General features: G+C 42.9%; 1 protein-coding gene across 1 annotated transcript in view; it reads right to left on the bottom strand.

Moving 5' to 3' along the window:
• Positions 1 to 9,120, bottom strand: part of COL21A1 (collagen type XXI alpha 1 chain) — a 234,927-nt gene extending 225,807 nt beyond the window's left edge. The window contains exon 1 of the mRNA XM_059880512.1: positions 9,032 to 9,120. The gene's annotated coding sequence lies outside the window, so the exon portion shown is untranslated. The remainder of the gene's footprint in view (positions 1 to 9,031) is intronic.
• Positions 9,121 to 17,395: the final 8,275 nt, after the last annotated feature.

Here is a 17,395-nt window from a genome sequence, read left to right as displayed (position 1 = left end):
AGCCTGGTGGGCTGCCGTCTATGGGGTCGCACAGAGTCGGACACGACTGAAGTGACTTAGCAGCAGCAGGAGGAGCTCATAACAAACCATCTGCAGCTGCAAGTCGGTCCTAAGGACACTTCCAACTCCACCCAACAACCACTGGGGATTGTGCCATATGGCAAAGGATGCTGGCCTCCCAGACTCCATAATAAGTACTTAGAGTCACAGGAGTTGCTCTGCAAAGCCTCTGTTGACACCCCTAGAGCACTGCTAGCTTTGGGAGACATGCTCCCTGCATCCCCAGCACAACATGGAGAAGGGTGAAAGTCTGGAGTCACCTGTCCGCCATGACCCCGGCTGCCTGGAGGATACCTCATCTAAAGCAGCAGCAAGCTTTCCACAAGGTAGATACCCAAATCAGACGTGTGAACAAGATCAGAAGTAGGAAGAATATTCACTTGTGGTAATAACTAATTTGAGTACCTTTCCCTGCCAGGCACTATGTTTAAGAGTTTGTGTGTATTATTCCACTGAACACTCTTGACCACAGCATGAAGTAGGTCCTTTGATCCTCTCTTGACAAATGGGAAAATTAAGCTTTAAAAGGTTAAGAACCATGAACAAGGTCACACAGGTGCTAAGTGGCAGGGCTACGACTACATACCCCCCCAACCCCGATCTTAGCTATAATCCTCGATGGCTTTACAGGATTAGAATACATAATATTCTTTTGGCACTCACTAGGAGTAAGAAAGTGATGCTCTGCTTTTAATAAAAATCACGCCTATCATTTTCACCAGATTTTCCTATCTCTTATTAGTGTGTCTGGTATTTCAAAGTACATCTCATACAAGTGCTTTGTGAATTACAGGAATGTAAATGAATCACATTGTAACATCATTATCTCTCTAATACATTTGTATCTATATCACTAATACATTTGTATTAGTATTCAAAATTACCATTTCATATGCTTCCTCTAAAAGCATGTAGTTACGTATTTACTTTTTCATTATAAAGGTAATACATGTGTATTAAAAAATAGAGGAAACAAAGAAAAGCAGGAAAGAAAATATCTATCATACTACCGTCAAAATGCAACTGTTAACATTTTGGGAAACAATTTTGAGCTCAAAACTACAATATGATTACTCATATAAACATGATTTCATTTATAAACCCATACTTAAGAATAAGAATTTTTTTCCAAGTGTTGAAAAGACCAGTGAATATGTTTTATATAATTCCCATATGGAGGCCAAAAAAGTTTGTTTAGCCATCATGAAAAGGAAAATACAATTTTCTTGAAATACAAAGATCTGCTATCTCATTATTTCCCACGCACAGTAACATCCATCTTCAGTGAACATTCAAGAATATTGTTATAGGAATTTTTGGAATGAATGCTACATTTCTCTAGAGACTAACTTCCTAAAGGGTTTTACTCAAACTGACTTCACCTCTGAACACAGATGGTCTAAGCTACAACTCTTCACGTGATCCATGATGGTCTCAAATGGTGCTTTTCACCAAGAAAAAGAAAATGAAAGAAGACTTTACAATCACGCCTACCAAGTCTGTTTTACTACAGGCTTTTCTGATAAGCAACCGATTTAGTAAGTTAGTGGTAGACTGGGATGAGAAACCAGGTTTCCCATTTCCTGGTCCATAGCCTTCTTGGAAATAATGTATGTCTATTTATTCAGTACTTCGTGTACAAATACTGTTACTCTTATTCAACTGGCAGAATGAAAACAACATATAACTTAGATTGTAGGTCACATCCCACACTGACAAACTTGCTGCACTAACTTATACAGGATAAGGTTTGAATAAGGTTCCACGCGCCTCCATATCCCATCAAGAGTTCTGAATCCCACGTTTTCTTTTCATCCCTGCTTCCTCCTCACTCTGAAGGGACTTAAGTAGGAAATGTATGAACCACTCTACCTAAGACAGCTACCTTGGCATCCCTGCTCCTCAGGAAGCATCCTTCACTCTCTCTCATTTCAAACCTTAGTCCAGAAGTGCTGGCTAACAAGTGATTTCAACAGGGAAAGAAAAGAAAAGAAAAAGAACTCCGAAAGGATGGACAGGCACTGCCAGAAGGAAAAGGGAAGCTTCTACAGAGAAGTGGAGGAGTCAGCCGCATTCTCAGGACCTTGGGTTTTTCTCTTCTCCACAGTGCCTCCCTCTGGTGTAACTTCTCCACTTCTTGCCATAATATAAATTCAAATCAAATTCATCTTCTAATGGACACAGGTTGCTTCCATGTCTTGGTTACTGTATATAGTGCTGCTGTGAACTGTCAATGAATAAAGATATGGTCCACATACACAATGGAATAGTACTCAGCCATAAGAAAGAATGAAATACTGCCACATGCAGCAACGTGGATAGACCTAGAGATCATGTACGAAGTGAAGTAAGTCAGGCAGAGAAAGACAAAGACCATATGATACCACTTATATGTGGACTCTAAAATCATCTCACAATTGAACCTATTTACAAAACAGAAATAGGCCCACAGAAACAAAAACCATACGTACCACTACCAAAGGGGAAAAGGGGGGAGGGATAAATTAGGAGTTTGGTATTGACAGCTATACACGACTATACATAAAATAGGAAACAACAAGGACTTACTGCACAGCACAGAGAACTATACTCAGTATCTTGTAATAACCTATAAAAGAACATATATACCTGTTGTTGCTAAGTCGCTTCAGTCGTGTCCGACTCTGTGTGACTCCATAGACGGCAGCCCACCAGGCTCCCCTGTCCCTGGGATTCTCCAGGAAAGAACACTGGAGTGGGTTGCCATTTCCTTCTCCAATGCATGCAAGTGAAAAGTGAAAGGGAAGTTGCTCAGTCGTGTCCGACTCTCAGTGACCCCATGGACTGCAGCCCACCAGGCTCCTCCGTCCATGGGTTTTCCAGGCAAGAGTACTGGAGTGGGGTGCCATAGCCTTCTCCAATATATACCTATATATACACATATATCTATATATTTTATATATATGCATAACTGAATATTGTGCTGTATGCCTAGAACTAACATAATATTGGAAATCAACTATATTTCAATATTTTTTAAAAAATCATATTCAGCCCTTTCTAAAGATTAATTCAAGACATTATGTTAAATGAGAATCAAAATGGTTTGAAAAGAAACAGTGACACATCATGCCACACTTGTTGATTTTCATAAATTTAAATCAAAACTATTTTTGCCTTATACACTTTTTCACTTAAAAATAGGTACAAAGTGCTATTTTTACATAATAAATTAAAAGGAGCTTTCCATTTGAAAAAAGAAAACTGCCAATTGGCTCTCAATAGACTTACTAAACTGAACAAAGTAACTTTTCTGAATCCCAGAGGACAGTTAAGCTGGACAGGCACTTCACCACAGTGTAATTATTGGCTGAACACTTACAAAGAATGTTCCTCCTTTCCTTATCTTTAATATTGTATCTAATTCTGGGTACTGGTGAGTGCCTAGACAGCCCCTTGAGTTGGAATCAAACTGCCTCTTCCTAATTCAGTAGAGAAATACAGCAAGGTTTAGCATTTATAAAACATTCAATACTTTGTTTCATTGAATCACCTATAGATTTGAAAGTTGCCATAAAAATATAAAACATATATTCTGAGTGTTTGTTTTTATTTACCACTGTTACATAATAAAAATGTAAAAGGCTATACATTTCCAAAGAATATATTTAGAAGAACTTCCTATAAAGCTCAGACTTCACTAGAAGTTTTTACTTCGAATTTAAAAAGAAAGTTGTGTCAGTTCTTAATCTTTTCTTCTTGACACCAGTAACTGTAAAAACAAACAGTTAGCGGGTAACATAACACTGCGATCGTGGCTACACTGACCTATATCAAAACAAGACAAGTCAAAACAAAAATTAAACAGTGAATCGAACAGAAGAACCTGGCAGGATTCCCAGACGGTCACCAAACTTGGACTTGAGAAACTGTCCATGTTTCCTGAAATTCTCAAAGATACCTCTGAGTTTTTCATTAGTAAAAGCCAAACTGCTAAAGTAACGGCAAAAAGGAAAAACTCAACTAGATCCTTAACCTAGCTATAAAAAAACTCTTCCTTTTCACAATGGATAGCTATATGTTTATTTTCTTACACTTAGCTATGGTGATGTCAGTGAATTTTCATTTAGAAAAGCTTTTCAATAAATAACCCTGAAATCAAAAATCAAACTGGGTCAAGGGAGACAGGCAGATCCATAGGATTCCCAGGGCACTTTATCTGGGATTATGTGCTTCTACCACATTATCTGATTTTTCAGAAGACAAGGCAGTTGAATGAAAAATGTACTGAGCAGAATACAGGAAGCCTGTTGTTATCTAGTGCCACCACTGACTGTTCCTGAGCTTTTAGCCAAGAATGAGGTCCCCAAGTCTTTTTCCCCATTTCGACTGGACAAATTATAATATCCCTAAAAATGCTATGAGTGCACAGGAATTCCATATAGACAGGTAAGGTGTAATGTTACACAGCCTCTCTTTTTCAAAGCACATGACAACTACATTTCATAATAAATTAACCCAACTGATTAACTTTTTAATCAGTTTGGGCATCAACATGCTACAGCTCTGATCTCAGGTGACTCCAATGTTTAGTCCAGTTTGGGAACTAGTGGGTGAAGCAGTCATTCTCCGAGTGCGGTCTCAGGCCCACAGTAACAGCATCTGGGAACTAGTGGGTGAAGCAGTCATTCTCCGAGTGCGGTCTCAGGCCCACAGTAACAGCATCTGGGAACTAGTGGGTGAAGCAGTCATTCTCCGAGTGCGGTCTCAGGCCCGCACTAGCAGCATCTGGCAACTTTTAGAACGTTGTTCGAAAGTTTGTATTATTTTCCAAGAAAGTTGAAGGACTTCATTTATTCAGAAACAAATTCTCTTACTAGCTAAAACAGAAAAAGCATCAAATGACATAACCTGAATTACCACTGCCTTTTCAGGATCTAATTTTCAGAGGTGAAAAGAGAAAAAGAGAGCATCAGCTTAAACCATTAACATCCAAGGAGAAATGATAGGAAATACTTATTAAGCATTTACTGTTAGTAGAACTTTATGTTTGTTGACTCATTTACTCCTCATGATAATCCCCCTGATGTAGGTACTATTCCCCAATTTTAGAGCTTCCCAGGTGGTGCCAGTGGTAAAAAAAAAAAAAAAAAAAAAAAAAAAAAAAACACCTGCCAATGCAGGAGACTTAAGAGACACAGGTTTGATCCCTGGGTCAGGAAGGTCCCCTGGAGAAGGGCATGGCAACCCACTCCAGTATTCTTGCCTGGGAAATCCCATGGACAGAGGAGCCTGGGGGGCTACAGTCCATGAGGTCACAAAGAGTCAGATACGGCTGAAGCGACTTAGTATGCATTCAGCCCAATTTTACTTAGGAGGAAACAGAAACAAAGAAAGGTTACACAACTGGTAAGTGACAGTCAGGACTCAAGGCTTGGCATTGTGGCTGAAAAGTGTGTGTCCATAACTGTGAGATGGAGAAGGCTCAGCCACAGAGCCAATTCTCTTTTCATGAGACTGGATTGCTTGCCAGGAATAAATATTTCAAGTTGTTTCCCACAAGAATGCTAATGAAACAAACTAAAGAGTTACTACTGCATGCTGAGAAATACAATCCAAAAATAATAAATACAAAATAAAAACGTATATCCCTTTGCTGTGATGTGTTTTGCTCACACGACTTTCCAGGTTGGCCTTAATGGTAAAACCGTCAACTTTGGAACAAAGTGGGCCATCAAAATAAGTGAACTGAAATGAAGACAATCAGAACCTTTCTAAGTGAGCCAAGTTATGAAAAATAAAGGCAATTAGGCTCACTTCTTTATGATTATCTCTGCTCCAGCCCTTTTGCCTGCAAACGGAGAATCATGAAATCACCGTGGGGCATTAGCATCTTTCCGAACTGGCCACTCACTGGGCTGCTTCATCTTGTCGTTGACTTGCAACATCACAGATGCTCAGCTCTTGAGTTAAATTATCCAGGATACATAATTTTATTATTGAGCCTTTTAATTTGCTTCCACACGCCTTCATTTTCCCCATCAAGAGAAGTGCCTCTGATCTTCACTTTTCATGCCCAGAGCCACTCCTCATCTCATACATAGTAAGCCAAAAAGAAAACCCTACTTACATTAAGTTGCAATTACATTTAATTTAATAACATTAAATTCTAATCATATTCAATTTAATGACATTACATTGTAACTTCCAAAGTATCCTAATGAAGACCCGATTTCCTGAATGGAGTAACCAAGATGTTTATGTGCTGAAACTTGTATTATGTTTAGTCTTCTAGAAGTCACAGAAGACTGGTAACAGAAAGAGTACAATCTCTTACATTCAAAGATGGAAGATGAGTCCTAAAATTGCATCCTAAGTTGGAAATCTAATAGTCAATTTATCACTGAAATTAAAGGTGAATCAAGACGCATTTCAAAGTACAGAATCAAGTGGCATATTTCTTGGAATTAATCCCCATTTTTTTTTTTTTTACTAGAACTCTCTGGTTCTAAAAGGATCACCCAGATCAGTTCCAATCAAATATTGTAAAAGGAGTTGCTTCTTCTATATGTGGTTCTGAAGCACTGTGAAATTATTGCAGCTAAGAAACAAAAGGACAGTTCAATGGCCTCCCCTGCCCCTTCTGCCAGTTGAGGCTTGTCCTTGCTGTGTCCTCACCTGGCTCTCTCTCACATTGTCTTGAGCAAACCTTGATGTAACTGCATAACGTTTCATTTTTCTCTCCCAAGAACCTAGGAAACACCAGGTAGGACTTCTAAACTGATGTTCTTGGAAGCCACAGCATGCCAGGCCTACCATTTGAACTGTCTTTTAGAAGGAATGATATTCTGGAGAGCCAGATTTAAGGCTGTTTAAATTTGAATGTGAAGATTATAAATTCCACCAGATGGTAAAATCCTTTACCATACACAGTGAGTAGATTAAAAACTAGGCTGTTGACTTGAAGATAATCTACTAGAAAAATTTTGTTCTAGAAAGTTCTATATAAAACATAGAGTAAAATTAGGAAGCTAATTAGAGGATGTCCATATATTCAGATTCTAGTAAGAAGGAAAAACTGTAAATTCTAAGGGTGAGGCTGACACGTAAATTCATGTAAATATAAAGTGTGACCATGTTCTCCACATAGTTTTCATTCAAAGTGTTTGGGGATTAGGTCTTTATTTTCTTTTTAGTTGGCGTGTGTGTCTGTGTGTGTGCGTACATTTTGGACTAGCAAACATGTCATTGACTATGCTGGAAGCATTATTTCCTTTAACTCTGACAACAAAATGGCATTGCCCATTCTGCAGATGAGGAAGGTGAGGCCCACAGAGTTATACCCCTGCCCCAGAGCTCAGAGAATCAGAAGAACAGATCTTGAACCTGCATCTTGGGCCTCAGATCGAGGCTCCTAGTCCTCACCACAACCTGTATTCCCCCCAGTTCTCTGAACACAAGCTTAGAACCTGTCCCTTAAAGGTCTCTATACCTCATCACAAATTGGCTCTGACAATAGCAGCTTGGAAAGCAACTGCTTTCCGCGCAGAACACTGAGCAGTGTTCACCCCAGCACACATGTAGTAGGACCACAGTCACGCCTCTTCTAGCTTTTTTTCCAACATCAGATTTTCAGATCCATTTAAGCCTATTTGCAAAGTCATTCTATTTCTGTACTAATGACTTACGAACAGCTGGAATTATTTTTCTCGCCAAAATTTTGAAATCTCAGATCTCTATTTAAAAAAAAAAAAAAAAAAAGGAGCCACTCAGAGAATTCAGAGACCTGCAAGGCTGAATTTCCTTGCACTCTGGAGAACTGGCATGAATCCCTGAAACCTCCAATTGCTCATACCTCATATGAGTCCTGTAAAGTGTACTGATGACAGGGATGATAGGGAGCAGCCCCATCAGGGGCCAAACGTTGGTGTTATTGCAGCCAGGAGATTCTTAGGTGCATGTCTTCTTTGGCTTCCTTTCAACTCTTAAAAATAGAAAATGTTTACTACAGGAAACTTCGCTCCAGGTGATGGCTAAGTCTCCGCCCTTTTCAGAATCCTCCAAAGTCCACGGCATTTAAATATATATATATATATATATATATATATATATATATATTTATATATATATGGGTAGAACCCTACTGATAAATATCTAAGATTTTCAGAAAAGGGGTCTGTTTCCTCCCTTCTCTGGAAGGAAAGCCAAAGGCGTCTGCCCTTCCCTCCGCTGAAACCCGACCCAGAGCCCTCTACAGTGAGCCAGCGCTAGCCTGACCTGCAGGGTCCAGGAACACACAGCGGGCTGGTCCCTACCCCGCAGTTTCAGATTCGGATAGTCTGCGCCTCCCAAGCGGGGCCCCCGAGTTTGCATTTCTGAAAGTTCCCAGGGGAGGCTGCTGCTGCTGCCAAGAGACACCCCTTCCTTGGAGAAGCAGGGCTCTCAGCCACTGGTTCCCAAAGCCACACCACCTGGCAGTCACCTGGGAAGTGTGTAGCCCACTCCCACAGATTCCGATATAATTGACTGGGTGCTGTCCCGGCCCCGGATTTGTCACGCTCCCCTGAGTGAGCCTCCGGGGCCGCAGTCTCAGAGAACCTCCCGGGCACCGCGCACAGCCCGCCATCCCGCGCTCGGCATCACGCTCCCTGCGCCGCACGTGCGGACACCAGCCCCTTCTAGAAAGACCGCGGCCCAGATAGATGAGCTTAGGGGAGTAAATCACCGCGCACTATCCATTTTCAGAGGCCAGAATGCTCCGAACAGAAATCAGAGTCCAGAGAGGCTACGGAGATCATGCGACCACCCAGGAACTTTGCGGGACAGATCCCGGGTCCCAGCCTCCATCCTGGGTGCCGACTCTGCCTGCCGGTTCACTCGCTGCCTCCGCACGCGCGGGAAGAAACTGCACCCTGCAGACGCGGGAGCTCCAGCCGGAGGTCCCCGGTTCGCCGTCACGGCAGGGACAGGAGAGGAGAAGGGGCCGCCTTACCTGGCGCGCGTCCCTGCTCAGGGGTGCTGTCGCGGCAGCGGCGAGCCCCGCGGGGGCCCGGGGGTCCTGGAAGTGACCGGCCGCGGCCCTGCCACCACCTGGGCCGGAGCGGGTCGGCCGCCCTCCCCTCCCGGAGCCCGGAGCCCGTCTGCCCCGGGCGGCCGGTGCGGAGCGCGCGGGACGCTCCCGGCCTCGGAGGCGGAGCCCGAGATAAGGTTCGCGCCCCCACCCGCCCCCTTTCCGCGAGCGGAGGCCAGAGGGTGGGTTTTGGATCCGAATCCCCAGTGCGAACTGCCGGGGAACCCCGCTAGGAGCCAGAGGAGCTCACGTCCCGCTGGGACTGGGGAGAGGCGGGCCCGGCATTCCCGGGAAGCAGGTCAGGGCAAGGCCGCTCGGAGGTGGAAGGCGCCAGGGCGAAGCGAGGCGACCCGAGCGCATCCCTCGCGCGGAGTCAGGGAGCCCCAGGCCCGCCTCCGGGCGCCGGGATCAGTCACCTGGTCCAGCGGCTGACCGGTGGACCTGCCTTTGACCTAAGCTGCCGGAACACCTGAGGGAAGTTCGCGTTCAAATAAATAGGCAGTTACCTTGGAGGACTTGGAGGTGGCAGGGAAAGTCCGAAATAAGGTGCCTGATAAACGGACGGTCTGCGCTCTGCCCCCTTTAGTCCGTCCCTCACGGGGCAGCCAGAAAGTTCTTTAACCATCACGGGCGCTCAGACCTGCAAGCGCTCTGGCCCTGGCTGACTCTCACCCGTCACTCTTCTGACTTCTCATCCTGCCCACTCCGCACCACCTGATGCGAAGAGCCAACTCGTTAGCAAAGAGCCGGATGCTGGGAAAGATTGGAGGAGAAGGGGAGAAGGGACGATAGACGACGAGGTGGTTGGATGGCATCATGGGCTCGATCGATGGACATGAGTTTGAGCAAACTCCCAGGGAGATGGTGAAGGACAGGAAGCCTGGTGTGCTGCAGTCCATGGGGTCGCAAAGAGTCAGACACGACTGAGCATATGAACACCAAACAAATCCACACCGGTGTGTTCTAGTCTCACTCGATTCTTCTTTTGCCTCCAAATCTCTGTTCCAAACGTTATCACAGGTGCCTTCATTCAGGTCTCAAAGGTCCCTTCCAGAGAGTCCTTCCTGCATACCCTCTCCAGACAAAACCACCCAGGACCCCTGACCCTACTTTATTTTCAACAGATCACTATCTGAAGTTTTATGTGTTAGATGCTCAGGTGTCTTGCATTTGTCTCAAGGTGAGCCCTAAGAGACAGGGAGGGCTCCTGTCCTCTTGCTCCCAGCTTTATCCTCCTCAGCTAGAACACTATCTGAAATATAAAAGTGCTCGGTGAATCTGGGCTGAATGAACATACAAATTAATTTCTCCCCGGGAAGAAATGCTCTCATTCAGTAAGTGAGTCCTACTGAATTCAGGTCAGATAGGAAACTCTTGGAGTCTTGGGATAATCATCATTTCCCACATTCCCTCCTTCATTTGTTGATCTGTTGATCTGTGTCCCACCACGTTGTCTTCCCACAAAACACCCTATTGATGGGTCCATCTCCTCGCGTCTTAAACTGTTGCTCTAGAATAGCTTGTTTGAACTTACTCTAGGTTCTTCTATCCCAATTCACTATATAATTATGCTCTTACAACTTCCTGAAATGCCCCAGCCAAGTTTGTGAACAATCTCTTACACACTTCTCCCTGGGTATTTCCAGGGCATTCAATTCCAGGACCCCATCAGATACCAAAATCCACGGATTCTCAAGCGCCCTATATAATGGCACATTCAGTTCAGTTCAGTTGCTCAGTTGTGTCCGACTCTTTGCGACCCCATGAATCACAGCACACCAGGCCTCCCTGTCCATCACCATCTCCCAGAGTTCACTCAAACTCACATCTATCAAGTCAGTGATGCCATCCAGCCATCTCATCCTCTGTCGTCCCCTTCTCTTCCTGCCCCCAATCCCTCCCAGCATCAGGGTCTTTTCCAATGAGTCAACTCTTCGCATGAGGTGGCCAAAGTACTGGAGTTTCAGCTTCAGCATCATTCCTTCCAAAGAAATCCCAGGGCTGATCTCCTTCAGAATGGACTGGTTGGATCTCCTTGCAGTCCAAGGGACTCTCAAGAGTCTTCTCCAACACCACAGTCCAAAAGCATCAATTCTTCGGCGCTCAGCTTTCTTCACAGTCCAACTCTCACATCCATACATGACCACTGGAAAAACCATAGCCTTGACTAGACGGACCTTTGTCGGCAAAGTAATGTCTCTGCTTTTCAATATGCTATCTAGGTTGGTCATAACTTTTCTTCCAAAGAGTAAGCGTCTTTTAATTTCATGGCTGCAGTCACCATCTACAGTGATTTTGGAGCCCAAAAAGATAAAGTCTGACATTGCATATAAATATGCACATCCTGCCATATACTTTAACTCATTTATAACTTATAATACATAATACAATGTAAATGCTAAGTAAATGTACTATAAATTATAAATGCTAAGTAAATGGGGCTTCTCAGGTGGCACTGGTGATAAAGAACCAGCCCACCAATGCAGGCGACATAAGAGATGTGGGTTCAACCCCTGGTTGGGAAGATCCCTTGGAGGAGACCATGGCAACCCACTCCAGTATTCTTGCCTGGAGAACCCCATCCAGACAAGCCTGGCGGGCTACAGTCCATACGGTCCCAAAGAGTCAGAAACAACTGAAGCAACTTAGCAGGCATGCACACTAAGAAAATAGTTGCAAACACACAGCAAATTCAAGTTTTGCTTTTTGAAACTTTCTGGATTTAAAAAAAAAAAACATTTCCTCTCTGTGGTTGGTTGAATCCAAGGATGCAGAGGCCATGGATACATAGCCCATGTCTCTCCTCAGTGGACAAAGGATGCTTAACCAGACTGTGATTCAGGATGCTGGCGATGGGGTGTACAGATCCACAGCTTGCAGAAGCTCCTCTGAAGCTATGAGTACATACTTTTTGTTAAGCACTGTTGCAAAGGCTCCACATCACTTCTTTCTTTTCCCTTGTATTCTCTCATTAGCCTTCCACCTAGTCGGCCCCTACCATGTCCTTGGATAGTTTCTCACCATGCCCTTATCAACCCATGTCTCGTTCTCTAACTTTCAGCCAGTATCCCAACTGTCCACTGGATGTCTTCATTTGCATGAATGACAGGCAGTTGGAATGAAATGTGGTCAGACTTGCATCCATTGTCTTTCTTCCCCTCCAAGACAACGTGCTCCCCCTTTCTGCTCCCCTGTCTTTCCCAAAGGCACCACCACCTGGGTCAAGGTCAGACTTTGCCACTGTCTCCTCTCTGAAGTCTCTGACCTTCTTCCCATTGAAATGCTGACATGGTTCCTACTGCACTTAACATCAGCTCTGAGCTGCTGAACCATCTCCAAGACACTCTCCACCCTCTAGGCTTGCCACTTCCTCCCCACCTCCTCATCCCTTATCACAGATCACAGGAAACTTCTGCTTCCCCAGACCCTCGGTGCCCAATTTCAACCTAGAGAAACTGTGATATATTTCACTTGTGTTAGTTTAAGCTGCTAAATTTGTAGAGATTTGTTACACAGCAGTAGAAAGCTAACACAACGACCCTAAGCCCAGCTATTCCAGCAGAGTGTGAATTTTCTGAGCTATTTACTTTAATAAATATATTTTAATATCCAATTAATATCCTTTAGTTATCATTCCATAAACATCTTATTTGTGAATTATTTCATTTTTATTTAATAATTTAGTACATTTATTTAATACTTACAACTCAACATTCAGAAAACTAAGATCACGGCATCCGGTCCCATCACTTCATGGCAAATAGATGGGGAAAGAATAGAAACAGTGGCTTTATTTTTTTGGACTCCAAAATCACTGCAAATGGTGACTGCAGCCATGAAATTAAAAATGCTTGCTCCTTGGAAGAAAAGTTATGACCAACCTAGACAGCATATTAGAAAGCAGAGACATTACTTTGCTGACAAAGGTCTGTCTAGTCAAAGCTATGGTTTTTCCAGTACTCATGTATGGATGTGAGAGTTGGATTATAAAGAAAGCTGAGCGCTGAAGAATTGATGCTTTTGAACTGTGGTGTTGGAGAAGACTCTCGAGAGTCCCTTGGACTGCAAGGAGATCTAACCAGTCCATCCTAAAGGAAATCAATCCTGAATATTCATTGGAAGGACTGATGCTGAAGCTGAAACTCCAATACTTTGGCCACTTGATGCTAAGAGCTGACTCATTTGAAAAGACCCTGATGCTGGGAAAGATTGAAGGTGGGAGGAGAAGGGGATGACAGAGGATGAGATGGTTGGATGCCATCACCAATTCTATGGATATGCGTTTGAGTAAGCTCTGGGAAGTTGGTGATGGACAGGGAGGCCTGGCGTGCTGCAGTCCATGGGGTCACAAACAGTCAGACACAACTGAGATACTGAACCGAACTGAATATTTTCTTTCAGACATAGAAATATTTAAATTTAATAAATAAAATATGTTTGCCAAGTTTCCCAATTTTAAAAAATATGAATTTAATTTATTTTTATTTTAATATGTATTTATTTATTTTGCTGTGTTAGGTCTTAGTTGCAGCACTTGAGATCTTCTGTTGTGGCCCAGGGGCCTCTCTAGTTGTGGTGCGTGAGCTCCTCTCTAGTTGTAGCATGTGGGCTCTAGAACATACGGGCTTAGCTGCCCCATAGCATGTGGGAATCTTAGCTCCCTGACCAGGGATCAAACCCAGGTACCCTGTATTGGAAGGCAGATTCTTAACCACTGGATGACCAGGCAAATCCCTCAAATTTTCTTTAATATTATTTAGTTATCATGAAAGTGACAGTCACTCAGTCGTATCCGACTCTTTGCAACTCCATGGACTATACAGTGGGGAGCCACTGGAGTGGGGAGCCTTTCCCTTCTCCAGGGGATCTTCCCAACCCAGGGATCAAACCAGGTCTCCCGCATTACAGGCGGATTCCTTACCAGCTGAGCCACAAGGGAAGTTCTTAGTTATCATCAGTTCAGTTCAGTTCAGTCACTCAGTTGTGTCCAGCTTTTTTCAACCCCATGAATCGCAGCACGCCAGGCCTCCCTGTCCATCACCAACCCCTGGATTTCACTCAGACTCACGTCCATCGAGTCCATGATGCCATCCAGCCATCTCATCCTCTGTTGTCCCCTTCTCCTCCTGCCCCCCAATCCCTCCCAGCATCAGAGTCTTTTCCAATGAGTCAACTCTTCACATGAGGTGGCCAAAGTACTGGAGTTTCAGCTTTAGCATCATTCCTTCCAAAGAAATCCCAGGGCTGATCTCCTTCAGAATGGACTGGTTGGATCTCTGTGCAGTCCAAAGGACTCTCAAGAGTCTTCTCCAACACCATACTTCAAAAGCATCAATTCTTTGGTGCTCAGCCTTCTTCACAGTCCAACTCTCACATCCATACATGACCACAGGAAAAACCATAGCCTTGACTAGACGGACCTTTGTTGGCAAAGTAACGTCTCTGCTTTTCAATGTGCTATCTAGGTTGGTCATAACTTTTCTTCCATGGAGTAAGCATCTTTTAATTTCATGGTGGCAGTCACCATCTGCAGTGATTTTGGAGCCCAAAAAAATAAAGTCTGACACTGTTTCCACTATTTCCCCATCTATTTCCCATGAAGTGATGGGACCAGATGCCATGATCTTCATTTTCTGAATGTTGAGTTTTAAGCCAACTTTTTCACTCTCCTCTTTCACTTTCATCAAGAGGCTTTTTAGTTCCTCTTCACTTTCTGCCATAAGGGTGGTGTCATCTGCATATCTGAGGTTATTGATATTTCTCCCCACAATCTTGATTCCAGCTTGTGTTTCTTCCAGTCCAGCGTTTCTCATGATGTACTCTGCATAGAAGTTAAATAAACAGGGTGACAATATACAGCCTTGATGAACTCCTTTTCCTATTTGGAACCAGTCTGTTGTTCCATGTCCAGTTCTAACTGTTGCTTCCTGACCTGCATACAAATTTCTCAAGAGGCAGGTCAGGTGGTCTGGTATTCCCATCTCTTTCAGAATTTTCCACAGTTCATTGTGATCCACACAGTCAAAGGCTTTGGCATAGTCAATAAAGCAGAAATAGATGTTTTTCTGGAACTCTCTTTCTTTTTCCAGGATCCAGCAGATGTTGGCAATTGGATCTCTGGTTCCTCTGCCTTTTCTAAAACCAGCATGAACATCGGGAGGTTCACAGTTCACATATTGCTGAAGCCTGGCTTGGAGAATTTTGAGCATGACTTTACTAGCGTGTGAGATGAGTGCAATTGTGCGGTAGTTTGAGCATTCTTTGGCATTGCCTTTCTTTGGGATTGGAATGAAAATTGACCTTTTCCAGTCCTGTGGCCACTACTGAGTTTTCCAAATTTGCTGGCATATTGAGTGCAGCACTTTCACAGCATTGTCTTTCAGGATTTGAAATAGCTCAACTGGAATTCCATCACCTCCACTAGCTTTGTTCGTAGTGATGCTTTCCAAGGCCCACTTGACTTCACATTCCAGGATGTCTGGCTCTAGGTGAGTGATCACACCATCGTAATTATCTTATTATTAGTTATCATATCCCTCAGTAAATATTTTATTATTTCGTTTTATCCAATAATTTAATATATTTATTTAACATTTATTAAATGTTTTCTTTATTAAGACAGGGATATAAGCATGTAAATTTAAAAATTAGAAAAGTCTATGTTTGTCAAGTAAAATTTCCTGATTTTTGTTTGAGAACATTATTGTATCCAAATCCACAATGTGGCCTCTTCCTCCTCAATGACAGAGATCTAAGTCATAGACCCCAAAATTAGAAAACAGGAAACAGAGTCTCACCTTTGTCTCACCTCAGCTTCATACCAACCCAGGCTGTAGATTTAGGAGTTATGTTACAAAAAGACTACCTGTAATTGAAATACTGCCATCTTAGGAATGCCTTCTGCCTTCTGCCTTGACTCTTCAGGACTCACTTCTGCTTGAGGTCCAAAAAAATAAATCATTATATATTTGCTATATTATTGCATTTTTAGTGTCAACAACTAAAGCATCTTTCATCCATCTACACCGGCTGAGCCACACACCTACCCCAGGAGTCAGTGTCGTGGAGCGTAAGGGCCATGTCTATGCTTCTCACCAGCTCATTCCTATGGGAAGAATAAACCAATATTCACTACATGAAGGGCTGGACCTAATGCAATAAGACCAAGGGTCCTGCAAGTAGGCTTACTTTCAAGTTTTTCCCTTCTGCGAGCTAATAGACCCTTTTTGCTTTCATTAAGCTCCTTTGGCTTGGGTTTCTGTCGCTGTCAACCAGAAGAGCCCTGAGTTGAACCCTCAAAGCAACTCTGAAGGTGAAAGACACTTAGGAAAACAGAATGTCAACATAGAGCTGTCTTGTGCCTTAAGTCCTGCTTAAACATCTAACTTGCACTGCTAACTATTCGTGCTGAACATCACAGCTTAGCACCTATACCAGGTATTTTTATAACTTCAGTTAAAAGTGCAAAAGCCCAAGGAAATTTGACATATATTCTAATTTCACCAGGCTATCTGCAAGTCTTATTTCTGAAGGCTTGTTCTTAGATCCAACTGTAAGACCCCCACATTGGCAAATAAAGATGCAAAAACAAAAATTACAAGTATATTCAAAAGTGCATCCAAGTATACTCCAGAAGAGTTTGGAGATAATTCCTCCATTTTATAGCTTCTTTCTTCCTTAATTTCAGAGTCCCAAGTTTTCCTGGACAAGAGAACACTGAAGGAATTTACGTTCCCCACAGTTTGGGTCACATTTCTTGTATTTTTATCTTAGGGCTGAAAGGCAAATTCAACTCTCCTCAGATTTAAACCATAACACAGAAATGAGAAACTAGACTATTTCTAACCCGTGATTTCTTGTGAGGCCTCTTCCCACAGAAATTCTTCAAAAGATGCTTCATTTTGGCTATCCAAGTGGAGAGGGAAGTGGAGACATGACTGGCCTCTGTGTCAGAGTCATTTATACACAGGCATCTTCAAAAGTAGGATGAAGATCAATGCTTTGTTGGTTCATCTATCTATGATTGAAATGTATCTGAAGTGAAAACATATTTACTGGTTTTCCTTTGAGTTTCGGTTAAAAATTGGAAATAGAGTCCTATCAACTAGGATTTTACAGGGTCCCAAATTCTTTTTTTTTTTAATTCAATGAATCTATTTATTTAAATTTTTATTTCCTATTGGAGTATATTTGATTAACGATGTTATGTTAGTTTCAGTTGTACAGCAAGATGCTTCAGTTATCTGTATACATGTACCTATTTTTTTCAAATTTGTTTCCATTTAG

The sequence above is a fragment of the Bos taurus genome, chromosome 23 (genome assembly GCF_002263795.3).
Source record: "Bos taurus isolate L1 Dominette 01449 registration number 42190680 breed Hereford chromosome 23, ARS-UCD2.0, whole genome shotgun sequence".
Taxonomy (NCBI): Eukaryota; Metazoa; Chordata; class Mammalia; order Artiodactyla; family Bovidae; genus Bos; species Bos taurus.
Note: the sequence above shows the minus strand (reverse complement) of the source record. Positions and strands in the feature narration are given on the sequence as shown.